This window comes from Ursus maritimus, unplaced genomic scaffold (assembly GCF_017311325.1).
Source record: "Ursus maritimus isolate PB19 unplaced genomic scaffold, ASM1731132v1 scaffold_3, whole genome shotgun sequence".
Lineage (NCBI taxonomy): Eukaryota > Metazoa > Chordata > Mammalia > Carnivora > Ursidae > Ursus > Ursus maritimus.
In genome coordinates this window covers 56,654,914-56,664,522 of record NW_024425563.1, presented here as the reverse complement: position 1 = coordinate 56,664,522, position 9,609 = coordinate 56,654,914, and the positions used below count along the sequence as shown (strand labels likewise).

At 42.0% G+C, this 9,609-nt stretch overlaps 1 long non-coding RNA gene across 1 annotated transcript; it reads left to right on the top strand.

The window, feature by feature from the left end:
- Positions 1–4,545: 4,545 nt before the first annotated feature.
- Positions 4,546–8,011, top strand: LOC121105835. Its single transcript, XR_005838581.1, has 2 exons — positions 4,546–4,620; positions 7,213–8,011. It is a non-coding gene; the product is annotated as an uncharacterized LOC121105835 (long non-coding RNA).
- Positions 8,012–9,609: the final 1,598 nt, after the last annotated feature.

Sequence of the window (9,609 nt, the reverse complement as noted above, 5' to 3'; positions counted from 1 at the left end):
TAGTGTAGGGAAGGAAAAATTCTTCCTCTACTCTTCAAGGTATTCCAGCTAGGCTAAGAATTAAATTTATATGAGTTGGGTAAATAGGAGAAAAAACCCAAAGTTTTATGTGGGCTTAGAGGTCCAGTAATGAATTGAGACCTCAAGAAATGACCATAGGGCACCTGGATGGCATAGTTGGTTAAGCCTCCCACTCTTGGTTTCGACTCTGGTCCTGAGCTCAGGGTCATGAGATCAAGCCCCATATCAGACTCTGGGTTTGGCTTGGAGTCTGCTTGGGATTCTCTCTGACCTTCCTGCTCCTGCTCTCTCTCTCAAATAAATAAATAAATCTTAAAACAAAACAAAACAAAAAAACAAAAAAAATGACCAAGGCAGGCAGTTTTGTGCTTTTTAGACAAAGAGACAATAAATCTGTGAGAAATTGACAAGACACAACTTTGGGAGCTTCCATCAGTAAGGCGTGGCCAGCAGAATTTGGACCAGGGTAGTAAATTAGTAAAAAGTAACAAGGGTTGTTTATATAGACTTGTTGGCCCTGAATTTCCTATATCTGGTGATAAGACTGTCTCTACTTCCTGATCCAGGGAGGGTACCTTTTACATGGGAGATTTATTTCCTGCTTTCAGGGGGACAGAGAAGAGTCTGAGTGTCCTTGCACAGGCTGTCTCTTGAGTAACTTTTAGTTAAAATGATCAGTATACCAAAGTGGTGCATTTGGGGGCAGCCTGCCCTTGGCCCCTACATTAGGTTTAAGTAAGAACCTTCTGTGAAGACCCAGTAAAGTACTTACTCCATAGGTAATACCCAGTCCCTGTTAGTTAATATTATTAATGGTAATGTTCTAAAGGTCTTTTCTCTGTATTAAATGGATTAAATTTCTGAGGATTTCAGAAATTTGGTGGTGACCAGACCAGCCAATGCCATGAGTAGTGAGCTTTGTTCTAAGTATGACATTAATACAAAAATTAATACATTATTGCAAATTTCCTATATAAGAGATTAAAGAAAGTGGTTGTCATCTTTTTGATTTCAGCTTGTTGGCAGCGCCATCTGCTGGTTGGAGAAACCCTTTGGGAATATGTTGAGAGGCAAGAAATGCAATTTAGTCTTCTTTCTGTATTTTTTTCACCAAGGGAAGCCAACCTGTCATTTTCTTCACTTGGGAAATTGAATTTTATTGAAGAGCTTGGTGACATACAACATTCTTTTCAAGTATCTGTCACTGTCTTTAAGGAAATGATTCCCTAATGATGTTACCTTTACCAATCCATTTAGCGACTGATTCTTGCTGTCATGGGATTAAACAGAAGCAGAATTTGCCACCCAGCAATAAGCCTTTTTGGCATAAGGATTAATTTAGGCTGGTTATTTTTAAGAAACACCAGACAAGGGAGAAGCTATGAAAACTAGATGTTAGCCTTTGTAAGAGACACATACATATATAAGAGCAACCTCCATTTGTAAGCATGTCCGCCTCTCTGAACCAGAAGACAAGGCTGACTCCAAATCTCTAGGAACTCTTATCAATGGAAAAGGCAGGAACTTAAATCTGCATTACAACCTTACTCTAGTTTACTGTGCTTTTCCTGGTAACCTTCTAAAATTGGCCTCCCCACCCCTCAGTATCGGTCTTTTGGCTTTAGCTGAAGAAAGGATGTATACATGTTATTAAAATTGTGTTTTCCTCCTATTAATCTGTCTTTAGTTGCAGGGGTTGAGAGGGAAGGGTCTCAGCCAAGAACCATGAAGGGTACAGGGAAAATTATTTTTCCTTCCCTTATTGGATCAATTTCCTTTCATTTTAATGTGTCTTGATCTTATTAAAATGGCGAACTAAAAGGTCTGCATGAACCTAAATTTCCAGCTTTTCTTGCTCACTCAGAGGCTTGTCCAGGATCAGATTAAGGTGGACTCATGCCACTGACTAGTGTTCCACTCCTTTTTACAAAATGAGCGTACGTTCAAAACCAAGTAGGCTGACGACAGAGGCCAATATGAAAGGAGTCTGGGATCTGACTGAGAAATCATGAAGAGACGTCTGTATTATATATCTTAGACTGGACACTTGATAGGGAACATGCCATATGAAATACCTTTCTAATCTTGTTTATTAGGGTAAAATTTGTAGCTGGGGCACAGGGGTACAAGAGCACCTGGCTCTGGGGGTCCCAAACAAACCAGGTTCAGACACATAGCACTGACAAAATCCATAGGCAGAGAGAACAGCGTGGTGAAACCACAAAGGAGTTTGGCCAACACCGGGAAGACAGCGGACTAGCATCTCAAAGACTGACTCCAAGGTGCCAAAAATACTTGTAGGTTTATGTTAGGGAAGTGTGAGGTGCAGGTCGGTGGGTATGTGCAAATGGACAGTGAAGGTCAAATTGATCATTGTCTTGGGTCAGTCACAACAGGTCTTGCTGGCTTAGGACAGTCCTTATTGTTTGAGGGAATATTTTCAGTTCCTGTCAAGGGATGCTTCTCTCAAAGCGTCTTTTGCCTGAGTTAAAAGATCAGCTGGAAAGAAGAACTTAATCGATTAGAAAGTTTGAGGTCAAAATGGAGGTAGTTGAAATCCTCTTTCAAATTCACATAACGTGACATTTATCCTTTTAACCATTTTAAAAGGTACAATTCTTTTAAAAATTTTTTTAAAAGATTTGATTATTTGACAGAGAAAGGAAACACAAGCAGGGGGAGTGGGAGAGGGAGAAGCAGGCTTCCTGCTGAGCAGGGAACCCGATGTGGGACTCCATTCCAGAACCCTGGAATCAGCATCTGCCTTCGGCTCAGGTCTTAAGGACTGAGCCACCCAGGCGCCCCTAAAAGGTACAATTCTATAGTGTTTAGTACATCCACAGTGTTAAGCAACTATCCCCACTGTTGAGTTCCAGAACATAATTCTCACATCCATCGAAGAGTTACTCCCATCCCTCCACAACCCCTGGCAGTCACTAATCTGTCTGTCTCTATGGTTGTGCCTACTACGGATATTTCATACAAATGGACTCATATAATATCTGGCCTTTCAGGCCTGGCATGTTTCACTTACCATAGTGTTCTCTAGATTCATCCATGGTATGTCATGTATCATTCATTTTTATGGATGAATAATGCTCCATTGTATGTATTTATCCAAATTGTTTATCCATTCATCAACATTTTTTTATTGTTTCTACCTTTTGGCTATTGTGAATAATACTACCTATTACTGAGATTATTTTATGTATACATCTAGGAGTGGAACGGCTGAGTCTTAGGGTAATACTTCTTAACTCACTGAGGACCCGCTGTACTGGTTTCTGCAGTGATAGCACCATTTTACATTCCACTAGCAATGGACAAGGGCTCCATTTTCACATTTTCACCAATACATTTGTGAATATAGCTGTCGTAAAGGGGGTGAGGTGGTATCTCATTGCAGTTTTGGTTTGCATCTCTCCAATGACTAATGGCATTGAACATCTTTTCAAGTGCTCGTTGGCCCTTTGTGTATCTCTCTTGGAGGAATGTCAAGTCCTTTGCCCTTAATAATCTTTTAAAAGGATGAGACTTGGGCAGAGAGAATCATTATTAGACTCTTGAAAATGTCAAAGAACTGAACCTCCTCAGGTCACCTCAGGTAGGTTGTGGTTATTGTAAGACTACATGGGGAAATGAGCAGGAGAACCAAGCTCGGTGGCCATCTAGGTCTTGTGGAGAACTGGATGCAGGTTACCGCTGGTTCTCCGTTCAATCTTACGGACACTGGTGGGGCCATTGTGGAAGTGTGGCAGCCTAGTCTCCAGAATTGGGTGTCTACTGCTCCCCTTTACTCACTCTGTCCTCTTTATCCCTGGCTTTTTAATCTTCTTTTTCTCTGTTTTTACACTCCTGTGGTTTTTTTTTTCCTGTACTATTACAGCCTTCTTGGTCTCTTGCTCTCAAAGCTTCTTGGGGGGAGGATCTGATGTCTTTGTTTGGTTGCATTCCATAATGGAGCCTTTGCCAGGCAAACTACTCATACCAGGCCTCCTCGTAGCCTCCGCCCGCATTAGATTAATTATAGGTGGTCCCATCAGAGGTAGCCAGGCTGACAGATAGCTTATACCCGGGGAACTCACTGAATGTTGTTCAGAAGGTGCCTGAGGGTGAGACAAACATAGGGGGTTGTTTTGTGGACTGTTTACTGTAATATTTCAGACTTTTCATATATTTACAGGTGGATCTGTTTTAGTCTTCTTGTTGCTCTGTAACAAATTGCTACATGGTTAGTGGTTTAAGTGGCTTAAAATAGCACCGATTTCTGGTCTTACTGTTCTGGCGACCACAAGTCTAACATGAGTTTTAAGAGTAAAAATCAAGGTTTTGGAAGGGCTGATTCCTTCTGGGGGTTCCAGGGCAGAGCCGTTCTTTGGCTTTTCCAGCTTCTAGAGCTTTCATATTCGTTGGCTTGTGGCTACATCACTCCCATCTCTGCATCCATTGTCACCTTGCTTTTCCTTGACCTGACCGTTCTGTTTTCCTCTTACTAGGACCCTTGTGATTGTAATGTCCTCACCTGGAAAGCCCAAGACATCTCCTTTTCACGAGATCCTTGACTTAATCATACCTGCAGAGTCCCTACTGGTACATGAGGTAACATACACAGATCTTGGGGATCAGTTGGTGGACATCTTTTGAGGGAGTTACATTTAGTCTATCACGGAGTCATAGTGAAGAAAAAGTAGACAGTTCAGACCAAGGGGGTTTGATCTTTAAAACACAAAGTGGAATGATTCAGGAAAGTGACTGTAACTCAACATTTCTGGTGGTTCTCTTAGTGTTTTATTTGCCAGACCATGGTTTGCAAACAATGTCTTACCATAATGTTAACATTTTGGAAATGAGCCATGAAAGTTCAAACACAGAGTATTGCTTGGCACGATTAATGAGGTGGATTACTTACAGGAATTAAGCAGTTCTAAAAGTAATTAGGTCACCCCAGGGGTTCTTTATATCTTGTGGATTCATTAATATTTAGCAAATGATCCTGCAGGAGACACGGAGTCTTACTCTAGATGAGAGTACAAACAGAAGACCCCCTTATGTTTCTGAAAGAGCTAAGTAGTCCTGGGTGTCAGAAGTTACCTTCTACTAAGGGATAGTTTCTCAAGCAAATCATTTCCCACTGGGTTTTTTTTTTTTTTCAGCAGATAGGGAAAGCCTCAGGCCACGAAGAGATGGGGTCAAATTATACAAGTAGTACAGAGATCTGTAAGTGTTCAACTAATTAGACCTTTTCTAGAGTCAGCCTATCTTGGAGAAATGGACTGGAGTGTTACCTATACAAGGGAGATTAAATCACCTCCTTTTTTTGTTTGTTTAAAACGTTTGCCAAAGGAGTGGGCAGGATATGTGTCTTATCAGAAATTGCTTTTAAGTTTAAAATGTTTCTCTAGTGAAAAACTAATTTTTGTTTGTGCTTACATATCACTCCACCTCCACTCCCTGAAACTACAGGGCTTCTAGTCCAATGCAAATTTTTTTTAGCACACTCACACACATCCATTTCTTTTAGATCACTCCCATTCGTCCTCTCCACACTTTGACCTGCCTAATCCCAAACCTGTGCCTGCAGAACTTTGTTTTCTCTCTGCTCCAGGAGGCAACAGAGTTGGGGTATTGTTTTGGTCTTTAAATCCCTGTCTATTGCAGGCAAATGGGAATTGGTATCCTTGGTCTGCCAGTTATCTGAGCATGACTTGTCATGCAGTCAGCCTTTTCTCCTGCTTCTTCAGCTAAGATCCATTTCTCCGACATAACTCATCCTCTGAGATACCATCAACCCATCCTCCATTTGACCCCCCAAATGGCTAGTTTTTCACAAAGTACAGCATGGTAGCATCGGTCTATGCCAAAGCTGAGTTTAAATTTCCATTTCTGGTTAATAAGTCTTTTAGTATCTATCCTTCCTGCTATCCCTTCTGAGGCCCCATAGATCCTTAGGTTTAAGGTGCTAGATTTCTTTACTCTTAAAGATTTTGTATGGTAAATGTGGGTTCTAATACACCCACCCTAGGCATGGGAGCTCAGCTTAAATCACACTGCTTTTCCCCATTCCAGTCTAGTTTTATAAGAGGTGATGGCAGTATGAGGGAAGTTGCCAAAATTTCTACTGGAAATAGGCCTAGAAGGATACCTCTAATGCCTGGCTTTCTGAATAGTTATACAAAATTCACTGTTACCATCATTTGGGATCTAATCTTCAGCTTTGAAGTGTCAAAAATTTGACATCATCCTTGGAACTGACCTTGAGGAGACTGACCCATAAACAAAGCTCATGAAAGACTAATAGGTAAAACCAGAACGCCCGTGTATTACTTTACCATAGGAAAAAATATTATTTCCAATAAGGCAAGTTAAGGGAATGGCCTTTGGAATCAGACCAGTGGTGCCTCTAAGCACATTAACTTGGCTAGGCCTTAGTTTAGTGAAACGGGAGTAAGTCTAGTACCACGTAAAGAGGTCATGCGTGGAACGATTACAAGAACGCATGCTAAGTGTTTGGTTGGCATAAATGGGGTCACCGTTATCCTGCTCATTATTCACACTGTTTTACAACAGAGGATTTTGAGGTTGAGTGTTTTGGTTAACTCCCCAGCGGCAGAATCAAGCTGGAACCAGGTTTGCTGACCCTGTTTCTGAAAGAGCTACGCAGTCCTGGGTCTCAGCCTTGAGCCTCAGACAGGGTCTTTTCCACGTGCGGAGCTGCCTGTCATTCATTATCCCGCTCCGCCTGACGCAAAGTGCAACGCTAACTTCCAAACCTGACTATTCCCCAGACTGGAAGTCGTGATTCTGAAATTTCCATCTCTTTTGAATCTGTGTGCTACTAAGTATAAAAGGTTCAAGTAAGACCAAATATTTTTCTCATGTCAGTATTCGTGAAAAAAAAAGTATGCAGCAATTGAAGTCTAAAGTCACTGATGTGGTTTCCGACCTCCCTACTTCCCTCTGCTTTATTTCCTCCTAACTCCCTGCCCGTCACAGACGTTTTTCTGTGAAGTATGACTTTTTGTGCCTTTTAAGCCTTATTTGCGCCTTCTGATCGTTACATAGAAAAAAAAAGCTGTCATGTGGGCGATCTCCTTTCCTGGACCCATTTTTTCTTGGGAAAAATGTCATCGAATTATGTTTACGTGTGTCCTCGGGGTCTTCCAGCCCCTTCAGCGTTGACTTCTGCCGCAGATGATGCTGGAATTGACAAGACGCCAGGAGAAAAGGGCAGGAAGGAAACCGAGCTCACAGGCGCGAGATTGGGTTCCACGCTCGGCTCCAGCGCAGCCTGACCTTGAGCGAATCACTCCCCGCCTTTCAAGCCAGGTTTTTAACTTGTTCATGATGACTGCCGTCTGCTTTACCCATCGTGCAGCATTCCTGGGAGAAAGAAAGGAAACGCTCCAGTGTTGTCAGAAGTCTGAAGTCGTGGCAAATCGTTGCAGAGCGCAGCAGGCCTGGCGTGGTTCAGGACCGCAGCTTTCAGCTCTCACAAATCATTTCTGGTCCCTGAGAGAATCACGGTCTCCTGAACTCTAAATGGGGTGGTAGGTCACTCCTCTTGTGAGGCTCAAATGAAGGGGACAGAAAGACCTGGAAGCATACTGTAAACTGCAAAATACCACATGAGTGTCCAGGCGGCCTCAGAGGATTCTGCCCCTTCCTTGCTCTGAGTGCTCAGGCCCGTGGGGCACCTTCAGGCCTCTGCTTTCTAACCGGGCTGTTTGTATAGAAATGGTTAATATGCCTGTGTGTGTGTGTGTGTGTGTGTGTGTGTGTGTGTGTTTCTTAACACCAATATTTCAGACTGTTAAATACTATGCAGGTGTGTTATGACATGTTTTCTTCAACCATAATTACATTTGGTTTTAATTGCTTCATGAAATCTTAATCTTCTGTTTATTACTTACAGAAACAATTTCCGCGCAACTTTCTTTGACCTTCAGATGTAAAATGCCTAAAATATTGAAAAAATCAAAATTTGTTTTAATTTTGTTTGTCAAAATGGAAGTGAGGCTTGAACTGAATGGGCTGGGCTGAGGGTGAGGCTCGACAACGCAGTCGCTGAGGCACTGCTCTCTGTCAACGCTCTCTCCCTAACACCACCTGGCATGTCCCTCCTCCTCTGCCTGGGACACAATTCCTAGCCTTTGTCAGAGCTGGGGAGGATGGTGTTTTTTGTCCTTTGGGTCTCCTCTTCAGGGCAGAGGCCATACTTTCTAGTGTTTCCAAACCTAGATTCTTTTATAGTTAAAAAAAAAAAAATCAGACAAGATGTCAACATGAAAAATCAGGAAATTTTGTGTTCATACATATATGAGATGGGAAAGGTTATGATGTGAAACTGAGACTATGGCATTTCATCTCATTCTTGTTCCTCGGTTAAAGTTGTTCAACAAATGGGGGTCATGCCCCAGGAATATGTTTCTACAGCTGTGTTGTAAGGGGGCCAGCCCACATCAATAGGGGAGAGATGTCCCAAAATTCTGGGCTCATTTCTGGTCCCCTTTTGTCATTGTAACTGTTAGTGATAATGTAGTGAGTACATCACATACCTCTCTCTAGTGCCACATTTGAAACCTCCAGTTGCATCAGCAATTTTTATTCTTAGGTTAAATTTTGGGGAATTCTAACAAATGGATGGTCTGAGTAATTGACTTCATTTCTCAAAACGTATGCTTAAAAAATCAACACTCTCCACGTAAAGAGCAGTTAGGTCTTTGCATGGAACTTTGCAATCAAGTGACCTCTTTGGAGACATGTAGGATCTGCACAGACCACTTGGTGGTGCTCATGACAGGGCAAGTCTCTCCTCAGGAAAAAAAAAAACAAAACAAAACCAAAAAGACCCACCTCTTCACAGCTGTGACATTTTAGTTCTGCTTTGGTGAACAGAAAGTGGTTCAGTTCCAAATCTGATCCTGAATTCAAAACCGCAGTGTACTATAAAACATCGAACATTCCTGTGAAAACAGACTGAGGTGGAGTGCGTTTGTACATTTCCAGAACAGTGTTTGGTCAACAGCCTCTTCGCACAGAATTGTAAATGTAATGTGTGGACGAAAGGTACTGCAGCATGTCACGTCCCAGTAAACCGCAACTAGTGTTCTGCCGGCCTGCTGTAGTTAGAGAAATGGTCAAGAAATTGAAGGATGAAGCTCGGAAGGAACAAGGAACATATTCCCTTCCTCATACAGTAGATTCAGTGATGGCAAGGACACAGAATATCCCTCTTGTGTGACGTCTGCTTAAAAAACCAAAATGAGCACAACCAGGACAGTTTTTCTAAGAAGAGTTTTGAGGTGTTTATGAGGAGATCCTGGACGCCAGGATTCCTATATTACGCACGCATCTGTACATTCCCATCGAGGCTGTTTCCCTTGACTTACCTGCTTTTATGTTGTGTAAAGAAAATGTGAGCCTTAATACACCCTGCCACCTATTTTTTTTTTTATCAAATATCTATGAAACCCGAATTCCTTCTTTACACAGAAGCAAAGTGATATTCTTTCAAAGCAAACCCAGATACTATCCGAATAAATGGCTTCCCAATGTTGTGTAATAAGAATCAAAGTCCCTAGTAGGCCA